This window comes from Drosophila biarmipes, unplaced genomic scaffold, assembly GCF_025231255.1.
Source record: "Drosophila biarmipes strain raj3 unplaced genomic scaffold, RU_DBia_V1.1 ptg000015l, whole genome shotgun sequence".
Lineage (NCBI taxonomy): Eukaryota > Metazoa > Arthropoda > Insecta > Diptera > Drosophilidae > Drosophila > Drosophila biarmipes.
In genome coordinates this window covers 423,343-436,027 of record NW_026114533.1, presented here as the reverse complement: position 1 = coordinate 436,027, position 12,685 = coordinate 423,343, and the positions used below count along the sequence as shown (strand labels likewise).

Here is a 12,685-nt window from a genome sequence, read left to right as displayed (position 1 = left end):
AATGTATGCACGCCGAGTGCGAGCAGATATACGATGCTTGGAGTACTTAACTGAACTGGACTTCTTATATGACATATTAACGCTCAAAGCTTAGTGAATAAAATGGATATTTGTTCAGATCAAAAATATGTTAAACTCATCAAAAACTTTGATAGGCTGCAGTTATAGACCACACCGATTTATTGACTACCAAAATTTAATTTACTTATTATCCTCTATGTCTATCTCTTATTCGGATGTTATTCTTGCTGTAGATTTCAACAGCAATATCCTAAGGGAATATAAATTATCGGACGACATCGAATCTATTGGCTTAAATTTAGTAAACTCGTCACACATTTTTAAAAACCTCTGTGATACACTTGACTTATTTTTTGTAACTGACTGTGATAAAATTTTCATTGATAGTAAAATTTCAATGCCAATGTTTTCAAAACACGATTTAATTTAATTAATTTATAATTTTAATACAGACTTAACTGAAAAACATATAGCTTATAGGGACTTTAAAAATATTCTAATATTGTATTGTAATTTATGTGACTGGGCCTCTATATATGACTATACAAATATTAATTCTCAATTTACTTATACAACCGATCAATAACATTAGTGACGAAAATTACCAAGCATCTTGAAAATCCATGGTTTAGTTTAGCAATCAAGGTACTTATTGACAAACGGTATACTGCATTTAAAAAATGGAAGCGATTCAAGACAAGCAGCACGCAGCGCAATATAAAACTCTAAGAAAAAAAGTTTCACAACTAATTAATCAAGAGAAACGTAAATATTTATTTAACAGATTTACTATGGCAACAACGAGTCAGCAGAAATATGCTGATATTAAGACACTATGCATTGGTAAATCCAACACCACCCGATGTGATGCCAATCCTGATGAACTTAATAAACAATTTTTAGACTGTAAGGTACCTGAGGTAAAAAAAAAATGACTATCTTGACCACCTTCCTCAAAATACATATTGAAATTGTGATAATATAAATTGCGGCTGTGATAATGGTACCTGTGATAGTAGTTTTAGTTTCGCGTGTATAAATAAGTCTGATGCAACTGGAGTCGACGACATAAACTCAAAATAATATATAATACTGACAAAAATATTACCAATCATAAAGCTGCAAATGAGTATAGGCCAATTTCAGTCTTACCATATCTGTCAAAAGTCTTCGAACGACTTAGGGCCGATCAGATGACGAATTATTTAAAAGCTAACAACATTCTAGCTGATAATTAATCAAAGTTCCGTGTTGGCAGAAGCCGTACAACAGCTATAATTAAAATAGTTGAAGACATCAAAGTAAATTTTTAAGATTATAGCAAAGTATTATTCACGGTAAATCACGAAATTCTTTGTATTGAGTTAAAACGTCTTTGTAATTTCTGGCCTGTAACAGTGCAACTATTTTGCTCTTATTTATATAATTGTGGGTAGTCCGTTTTCGTAAATAATGTGTATTGGTCTTTTCTACGTCTGAAACGTGGTGTGCCTCAAGGATCCGTCCTAGGTCCAATACTGTTCTCAGTATATGTAAATGATTTACCTAGTAAAATGTAAAACTGTGAAGTACATAAGTAATGAATGTATAAGTGTGTATCAAACTGAACTGCAAATTGTTAGCCAGTGTGCGAAAATCAATGGTAAAACCCGAAAAAGTGTAAATGTCTTGTTGTAGGTAAAAGTGGGATCGCTACCAATGTATTGCAAAAATTAACCATTAATAAGGCTCCTATTGAGTATGTAAAAACTGCAATTAATCTAGGATTTACGTTTAATCAAACATTGACGTGGGATGAACATATAAATAAATCTGTGGGAAAAATGTATGCAATATTTAGACACTTATACTTGACTTCTTATCGACCAAAATAGAAATGGCAATTGCAAAAATGTACCTCATACTGGTACTTTTCTACGGAATAGAGGTATCCAGTGAATGCAGCACCGATATATCGATACCGACAATCTTAAAAATAGAAACTAGTTATGATCAAAAGTTAACAGAACAGGTAGAAATAGATTCAACGGAAGACGAAGATTCCGAATCAAGTGAAGGAATTGATATAAAAGAAAGAGATCTACATGATCTAACAATGACTGCGGTAATAAAATTACCGAAACTAGGTGAAGAAGAATTTGGTTTAGATCCAAGTGTCATAGAAACAAAAGACAACATAAAGCCAGTTGAGGAAGCCGCCCAAAGGGCGGGTAAATTAAAGATATTTCGAACGCAGTGCCAGAATTCGATGGGACGAAATTTAATCTCCTTTCATTACGGCAATAAAAATGGTCAATATGGTAAAAGGGCCATATGAAGAAATAGCCATAGAGGTAATTAAATCAAAAATATTTGGTTCAACCATCATTTATAAACTACAAAGCACATAAAGGTAAAATATTTACCAAATAGAAGAACCGCAACTCAGTGCACAAACGAACTTGACAACTTGAGTAAATTGATAAAAGCATCATATATCGACGAAGGATTAAATGCTGAACATGCTGAAAAATTTATCACAAAAGAAGCTTTTGGAAGCTAGCACATTTAATAATATGAATGACGCAATATCAAAATACATACACTGCAGTAATCAACAAACAAATAACCACAGTTTAATGTATAAAAATAATTTAGGTACTTTTTACAGGGACTATGGCAGAGGAAACTATCGACGTAATTCCATACGAGGAAGAAATAACAAGCCAAGGCCAAAACCAAAATTATTACAGACACAAAAATACAAGGTATGACAGATTTCAATATAACAAAAGCGAAAGCTCAAATGGTCAAAGGTCCACCTATCAAATTAACTCCAACAATAGAGGAAACCCGAATACTCAAGTCAGAGCTATTGGAACTGATTAAAAAATTTCTTTAAGAAAAAGAAGCTACACAAAACAACTATATATAAAAAAAGGTAGTCTCAAGACACACATTCAAATAACAAAATATCCAACAAAAACTCCCTTAACCCTCTTAATTGATACAGGCACTGATTTAAGTCTTTTAAAAAAAAGTTCTGATAACTATGATAACATAGACATGTCAAAAATAAAAAAAATATCTGAAATAGGAGAAGGTACTCTTAAATCAAAAGGTTTAGCATTTATAGAAATACAAACAGTAAAATTTGTAATCCCTTTCAACTTTCAATTAGTTAATGATAACTTTCCGATACCCTGTGACGGTATAGTAGAAATGGACTTCCCAAAAACATTCAATTGCCAAATTGACTTTCAGATAGATCACGATTGGTTAATAGTCGAAAACTGCGATCAAGAGATCAACATTCGGATTAAACATTCTATAACAACTTAATATTTCCTGCTAGGTGCTAAGTTGTAAGACAAATTTATGTAAACACGTCTCACAAAGAATTACTTATCAAAAATCAATATATATCTGATGGCTTATTATTATTACAATTTCTAATATTACTTTTGACCCCATTTTAAACACAACCTATATTAATAAAATAATAAGCATTTCTAACATTTACTATGTTAGATAACTTTTAAAAACCACAAATTTAAGATTATAGAATCAGACACAATGCGGGCCTTTCCAAATAAACAAAAGTATTTCTGAAATGTTGAAAAGTACTCTCACTTAACTTTACGCAGAATTTACTGATATATTCGGATTAGAAACAAAAACCATATACTCCAATATATATGAAAAAAGTAAAGAGTGAGGGATAACGTTTCAGTTTATATTAAAAATATAGCCAAATCGTCGAGATACTCGATCAACTTGGTAGAGCAAACTTATTTTCCTGCATGGATTTAATGTCTAGCTTACACCAAATTCCGTTAGGAAAAGAATCCAGCGTCAACTAGCACTGGCTCATACCGCTTGAAACGATTACCTTACTGTGTAAAATCGCACCTAATACATTCCAAAGAATGATGACACTAGTCTTTTCGGGACTAGAACCATCCCAAGCTTTTCTGTACATGGACTATATAATAGTAATTGGTTGTTTCGAAAATCATATGATTAAAAACATAACTAACATTTTAAACCTACGTCGAAAACACAATCCTAAGCTGCATCTAGAAAAATGTCCATTCTTTATGCACGAAGTCACGTTCTTAGGCCCTAAAGGCACAAACAAAGGAATTTTACCTGATGATAAGAATTAATGCGATAGACGTTTAACAACAATTTTCTCTCATTACTTGAGACATTTAACTCACCTTTGCAAGAAAAATGTAACATTTAATTGGACCCCTGAATGGAATTACCTTAGTAATGCATTAATTCAAGCAACCCTATTACAATACACAGATTTTAAACATACCCCTTAAGAACATTTACAAAAGGCGAAAGTAATAAATCAACAACTGAACAAGAATTAACAGCATTGCAATGGAATATAAATCACTTCAGACCACATGCTTTTGTAGTCGCTTACATATTTGTTTTTAATGAAAAACCCAACTTCCAAGAGACTAGATCTAGAAGACATTCAATTCACAGATAAATATCTTAAGGAAAAAATAATTAATTACGTGGCAGATGCCTTATCAAGAATAAGCATCGATGAACTTAAAGACATAAACAAACAAATTTTAAAAGTCACTACAAGATTACAGAATATTCGTATTGAGGATGTAAAAAAAGTACTGACCTTTCATTTAACAGTATCAAATGGCTTCTTTTAAAAAGAAAACAAATGTACGTCTAGGTCAATTTTTCAAAAAGCTGAAAATAACGGTAAAAATAAGATTAGCCAACTTAAATCCAAGCGAGAAAATCTTTGAAATCATTTCAATAAATGGGGGTTCTGTTGCAAAAGTGGAAGGGGGAGGCAGTTAAAAATGCTAATTAGGGTAATAAATTATGTCAAAGGGCAAGGTGAGGGGTTATTGAAGTTAATGGGTGCATGACGAGTGTCCATTAAATAGGGTAATAAGTTGACAGGTGTCCGTTAATTAAATAAGAGGGTGTTTTGTCATGCGTAGGAATTTGTGAGACGATAACTAGTAGGGGAGACTTAGTTGTCTTAATATGCGAGTCTGTTTTGTTGATTCAATTAGAGTTGTAGGCGAGATCAGTTAGACTTGTTAAGCTAACCTTTAATCAACAGGTCAGGTGTTAGTTAAGAGGTCGAAGGTGTTGGTAGTGTGGAAAAGAATGTATACTAGATATGTATAATTTTGGGGTGTCCTCTTAACGACAGGTTACGGGTCCCATGTCAGCCAACAGGTCAAAAGGTGTTAGTTTGAGGGAAGGATGTTAGACACGCATACCTATTGTGGTGTAAAACAAACGTGTTCCTCCCCCTATTTAGCAAGCAATAGATGGGGGAGGGTGAGCGTTTACATCTAAAGTATATTGCTTCTGACTTGTATAAAGCGAAGGGTCGTTTAAATTCTTAAGCTCCAAAAAATCAGAGATTTACTTTTAGTTGCACCTAGTTTTTGTAGCTATTGTAGTTTTGTTCTCTCTAAATAATGCGCCAGGTAGCTCAACACAGTAATTTATTTGTTTATTTATTGAATTTCAGTTCCATATGTTTTATCCTTATTGTATTTAAAATGTTTACCTAACTTTACGCACTTGTTGTGAGTCGATATCGAAATTGGTTTATCAAAATATTGTACCATTGGGAGCACTTAATTTTATTGTGATGTGTTTGAAAATATCAAATATTAAATTTAATATTTCGAATTTTTAGCATGCTTAAGGTTTAAGGCTTAGGGGATCCTAGTCGATTTCCTCAAGAAGAAGGATAGCCAGTTGTTACCTCTGCCTGGGTGACTTTGTTGTAATTTTGGGATGGTCGACGGGGAGGGCTACTTTCCTTAAGGTATTCAACACATTACAAAACCACCAGAAAACAGTCTCAACCTAAAACATCTCGCAAGCAATAAAGCAAAAAAAAAAACCGTAAAACAACAACTAAAACAGCTAAAACAATAAAGCGACAACAACAAGAAACCACTACAAGCAGTAAGACGTCAACCGCAACAACTACAATGAAAAGTACATGAATACTCGTTAAAAACCATCGGAAAACTAGTTAAATTGATTTAAGACAAAGATGCTGAAGCGAAACCCTAGCTAAAATTTCATTAAATTGATTTAACTAATTATCCAGTCATACCAGAAAGGACAGAAAATACTTAACATTTTATTTATTTTAATAAATATTTTTTTTCCTTTATTTTTATGAAAAATATTTGTTTTGATTTATTTTAATGAATATGGTCTATGATAAAAGTAATTGCTCTAATTTTTGTATAAGCTGAAGCATATTTTATAGTGCAGTCAAGAGATTTAATTTGACTTACCACAGATTAGTTTTTTGGCTTGTGCGAAATATAATAGAAACGCAAAAAAATTGAGACTAGAAAAAATGGCCTCGAAGGACAAACACGAAAAGCTAGGCTGTACCGTACGAGTGTGTTCATAGAGGGTATAACACAACTGACTGTATATGTAAATCAGAACATAAAACGCGAATGTGTGTTTTGAGTCAAAGACACAGGTGGCTAGACAAACAAACCAACTCACAGAAAAATGTAATAATACGGTGTCTAATGTAATAATCCCAGCAGCAGATGGCCGGCCGCTTACCAGGTATGTGGCGAATTCGCGTAGTAGCGGCGCGGCGAAGAGCGGTTGGAGAACGTGAGAGTTTGGAGATCAAGGACGGAGAACGTGCGAGTTTGGAGAACGTGAGAGTTGGAGAACGTGAGAGTTTGGAGAAAGTGAGAGTTTGGAGAGCAAGAGAGTTTAGAAGCAAGAGGGTTTGGAGACCAATAGAGTTTGGAGACCAAGAATGGAGAAAGAGAGAGCGGAGACTTGGCGGACGGAGCGAAAATGCCGTGTGCTAAAGGGAGTAACGGGACGCCGCCGGACTTTGGACGCGGCCGTGAACTTTGGACCAAGAGAGAAGGTGCCACATCTTGGCAGCGGTGCGGCACACAAGCATGCCATATGCATTACGGCAGCATCAGGTTGAACGTCAGCGGGAAGCAGTGCGTTAAGGACAAGAGGGTGAAACAGGAGCCATGGACTTTGTACCCGGTGTGGAGAGTTTCGACGGTCCGTGCGCAAAAAGGAAATAACGGTTCCCGGAGGCCCTATATAAACCCGCAGGGCGCTGGCAGCGGGATCAATCAGTCAGTCGAGAGGATTCAGTCGAGAGCAGTCAGAGAGTGGAAATCAATCAGTTGAGAGTTAAGAATACCAACCAAGCAAACTACGAGGGAGCCACAACATTGCGAGTCGTCGGAAGCAGCGCCGTGGAGCCTACAAGGAGCAAGATTGTCACGTCGAGACGTTCGGGATTGGGATTACTAGGAATCTCCGAACTGAGACACAGGTGGCTGAGGTCTAAGGAGGCACCACACGGCTAAGTCAAGGCGGTCTGAACCCCGAGAGTAGCGAGCCAGAAGGGAGAGAAGTCCCGGAGCGGCGCCACAGAACCCCGAGAGTAGCGAGCCAGAAGGGAGAGAAGTCTCGGAGCGGCGGGACAGAGCCCCGAGAGTCACGAGCCAGAAGGGAGCACAGCACAGAAGTTATGCGACGTACAGCCACCCTGTCAGGAGCAGTTCGCAGGACACCACCACCAGCAAGCAGGGCAACAGCCACGCAAGGAGAATCGAGCCCACAGGAACGGCACGGACAGTACGCGAAAGGGTGAGGCTAGGGTGGAACGTTCGTTTAAACGAGGCGCAGAAGCGAAGTGAAGAGCGAGGAAGCTTCCTGGCGTTCCGCCTTGACTGTTCGCACGATCTGATTTTTAAAAATTGAATTAACTTTTATAATATTAAAAAAAGCGTGGTTTTCAGGCATTTTTTTTCATACACTCAGAAAATTAAAAACAAATTTTCATCTTCAGAATAAGTTCTTTTTTATTTTTGAGAAGAAACATTAAAGTGCTCCTAAGCTTGTTTTTAAGGACGAACCATCTTGAAAGGAGAAAATGTTATTCATATTTTTTTAAATAACTGATGACATTTTTGGTATTCCCTTTAGTATAATCTCAATTCTACCAGTGTGGATATCAACGCAAGATGGAGAAACTACAAACAGCCACTCAAACCGTTAAATTCATTACATTTTGGGTGAATCGATTAGGAAAACAATTCGTAGGAAGGCAGAAAAGAAGTTTATCTGTGGCAGCATGCGGAACACATTTCAAGGGTTCAATAACAACAGCAACAAACAGCAAAATAACAACAACAAACAGCAAAACAACAATATTAGTGAATATCTACAAACAACAACTATAAATATTAAAATTACAACACATTTCCCATAGTAGAATTTGATTATCTGGGAGTACTACAACAACTAAAGTAAAAATTCATTAAAAAGTAAATTTGACGAATTGAAGCAAATTAAAAATGAAAACTTATCAAACCTAACCTAACTGTGGTCCAAGAGAGGAAAAGAATATTTTGTTTTTGAAGATTAGTACACTTAAAATTAAACAAGAAAGGAAGTTTACTTCGGCAAGCCAGAAGCAAGCGAGAAGTTTGTATACCCTTGCAGTTATAAGAAATAATCAAATTTAGTAAATAATTTTTTCATATTATTTTCCCACTAATTTCCCGATTGTTCCTATGACAGCTATATGATATAGTCGTCCGATTTTGATTAAATTTAATTCGAAATTCAGAACTAATTAAAAATGTTATTTCCAAGCTAAGAACGTTATATGTCAAATAGCACCAAAGCTACAATTTGTTATATATTATTTTCCCACCAATTTTCCGATCGTTCCTATGACAGCTATATGAAAAAGTCGTCCGATTTTGATAAAATTTAATTCGAAATTCAAAACTAATTAAAAATTATTATTTTCAAGCTTAGAAGGTTATATGTTAAAAAACACCGAAGACATAATTGTTTCATATTATATCTATCTATCTATCTATCTATCTATATGATTAAGTCGTCCGATTTTAATAAAATTTAATTCGAAATTCAGAACTAATTAAAAAATGTCAAGCTTAGAAGGTTATTTGTTAAAAAGCACCGAATATATAATTTTTTAAAATTTGTTCCCCGATAGTTCCTATGGAAGCTTTAAGATATAGTTGTCTTCGATTCGGCTGGTTCCGACCTATATACTACCTGCAATAGAAATAAGAATTTTGGGAAAGTTTCAGCCCGATAGCTTCAAGACTGAGACTAGTTTGCGTAGAAAGGGACAGACAGACTGGCAGACGGACGGACAGACGGACATGGCTAATATATATACTTTATGGGGTCGGAAACGTTTCCTTCACTGCGTTGCAAACTACTGACTGAAATCATTATACCCTCTGCAAGGGTATACAAAGCTGTATTGTCTGGACTACATAATTGAGAAGGATTGGCTTTATCGAGTGGTATAGGTTTTATTTAGGATAATGAGGTTACCATATCTGGTAACACTACCAAAAGGGACTTATCAACAGTATTCTAGAGCACATGATTATATTCTAAATAAGACGCTGTTCACATAATTATGCAACGCAGAGTGAACTTGAATATTACAGAAACACCCTTAAAGGCTTTTGATGCAGTGTTAGTAAATACGTTACTCCATTATCTAAATCAGAACGAGGAAATGAATGTGCAGTTACCCTAATTTGTGACAAAATACCTTGTTGACATCCCAGTACCAGAAAAAAGTGCAAAAATATTAGCAAAAGCTATATTCGAATCTTTTATTGAAAGGTATGGTAAAGATTGGGATGTTTGGCTTTTATACTTTACATATTGTTTTAACACTACACGTTCGTTGGTACAAGATTACTGTCCATACGAACTTGTTTTTAGTAAATCTCAGAAATTAAAAATTTCATTTAACAGTAATAATGCATAAAATATAGATAATTAAGCCAAAGAATCAAAGTTCGGACTTTAAAATGCATACAAAAGAGCATGAACAATGATTGAACAAAATAAAAAGCGGCAAAAAAAACAAAAAAAACTTTAAAGATTTTCAAATAGAATATGAGAAAAAGTTGTTTTAAAAAATAAAATAGGTCATAAGTTAGATAAACAGCACTACGTAGTAATCGAAATTAATGAAAATAACAGTATCAAAAAAAAAAAGACATCAAAAACAAATGGCAGGTAGAACATAAATACCGATTAATACGTAAAACAAACATTTATGATTTCATTGATTATTTTTTTAATTATATAAATTCGGACATATCGGGTACACTGTACGTTAATAACATTAAATTATGAATATATAAAAGTCCACCGGCAGGCACATTTTCAAGTGCGTTGGTAAATGCACCTACATGTACCAATCTAAATGGCAAATAAATTATAAATTAAATTACACATTTAACATTAAAAATCCTATAGCAGGTCACAGAAAAACACCCAAAATGGGTTTAGTAGACGTGAAAGAAGTGGACTCCACAGCATACGTCATAAATAAAATCGAGTCCAAAACTATGAATACAGATTTAACGAAAATTTTATTATCAATCATTGTCTTCATTATGAGCGTATTTATTTTGTACAAGGCATATATTTTTCATAATAAATATACACCAAAGAGAGCCATAAATAAAGGGCAGGCTAATAATCTGGACAAAATATAAAATATATATAAAGCGCCAACAATAATTATAAAAAGATGTTCAAAATGAAAAAAAAAGACCACAAACCATCTAATATAAATATGTTTATTCATATATTTATATATAGAATATAGATGTTATTTTATCCAATAATCTTATCGAATGTACAATGAAAATAAATAAATAAAAAAATATTAAATACGAATACTACAGGATGTATTAGAATCACTCTTGATACCTATTATATATGGACGTTGATGCACTTCGAACAGTACAAACAAGTGGCCCAACGACACACAGCACGTGCTTGTTACGGGCGGGGCCCTTTTATCAATTTGGGCAAAAAATGCGAGTTCGCGAGGAAGATACATACATAAAACAAATAGAGACGGGACACAAATGAAAATAAAAGGCATAACTAAGAATTAAGCAAATGAATTAAAATATTAGTTTTTAATACCGGGATAGATTTTGAAATGCAAATTAAATAATAAAGTTTATTAAAGTTATTACATAGAACGCGAAAGGGCTCGTGCAGACAAAAATTTGATGTACATCGTGGCAAATTTAGAGGATAATAATTTCGTGTTAGTCTAACGGGAACGTTGAATGTTTAAAAGGTTTAAAAGATCTGCAGAATCAATGTCACCTCTTATAAGATTTTGTATAAAAATAGTACCAAGCATTGTTCTACGATTTACAAGTGTAGGTAAATTAAGTAATTGTAATCTACTCTCGTAGGAAGGAAGCCTTACGTTTTGATCCCAGTTCAAACTACGCAGGGCAAATAAGAGAAATTTTTTTTGTACCGACTCAATACGGTCGATGTTAACTTGATATTGTGGACTCCAAACCGACGAACAATATTCCAAAATAGGACGGAACAGGGATGTAAATAATAATTTGGTCGTATAAGGGTCATCAAATTCTTTTGACCAACGCTTTATAAGCCCAAGAACACTCATGGCTTTGTTAACAGTGGACATAATGTGGAAGTCAAATTTAAGTTTAGGGCCAAGAAGAACACCTAAATCGTTAACTGAATATATACGGTCAAGTGTCGTATTTTTAAGAATTTAACTGATAAACGTAGGAGTACCCCCATAAAAAGTCATAACGTTGCATTTTAGGCACTTCAGATTTAAAAGGTTGTACTCACACCATCCATGAAAACATACTGTAAGTTAAATTCCGACGCTATATCATTATATGATAAACAAAGCTTAACATCATCAGCATACATTAGTACACGAGAATGTGTTATGATTGAGGGAAGATCGTTAATAAACAAAGTAAACAGCAAAGGGCCCAAATAACTACCGTGAGGCACTCCAGATGTCATGTAGATAAATTTAGTAACAGCATTCTTGAATATAACCCTCTGAGTCCTACCATTCAAGCAACATGAAATCCAAGATAATAGATTACCAGGAAACCCAAGCTGATCTAATTTAAATAAAAGAAGTGAGTGGTTAACGGAGTCAAAGGCCTTACTAAAATCTGTATATACAATGTCAGTCTGCATTTTTTTCTTAAACCCATTTATTACAATAGATGACAATTCAAGAAGGTTGGTAGTGGTCGATCTTCGCTTAACAAAACCATGCTGACACGGTGATATAAGCGAGGAACATAAATGTTGCAAATGAGAAGTGATAATACGTTCAAATGCTTTAGGAATTGCCGACAATTTAGAAATACCTCTATAATTTTGGGCATCTGCTTTCGCACCTTTTTTATGGAGTGGAATAATAAAAGAGTCCTTCTAGATAGAAGGAAAAACTGATTATGAAATAAACAAATTAAAATGTTTAAGAATCGGTTTACAAATGGTAGACGCACAAAACTTAAGCACACATCCAGGAAGTCCATCTGGACCGGGAGAACATGTTGGCGTTGTTGTTGCTAAATCTCTTATGAGAGAGCTTTCGGTGATTAAGGGGAGAAAATACAATTTGCCCTATTTAAGGGATTAGGGTAGTTAGAATTTGACCAAGCTGTCAAACTATAAGTAGTTTGGAAAAACTCAGCAAATAAATCAGCAATTTCAGAATCCGTCGATGCCTCCATTGAGTTCAGACGTACCGATAAAGGCAATGCCTATGCCTTAC

The 12,685-nt window shown here is 34.5% G+C and overlaps 1 protein-coding gene across 44 annotated transcripts in view; it reads left to right on the top strand.

Annotated features, from left to right (window-relative positions):
* LOC108032711 (meiosis regulator and mRNA stability factor 1) overlaps positions 1–12,685 on the top strand; it is a 430,692-nt gene that overhangs the window by 255,517 nt on the left and 162,490 nt on the right. The window lies entirely within an intron of this gene.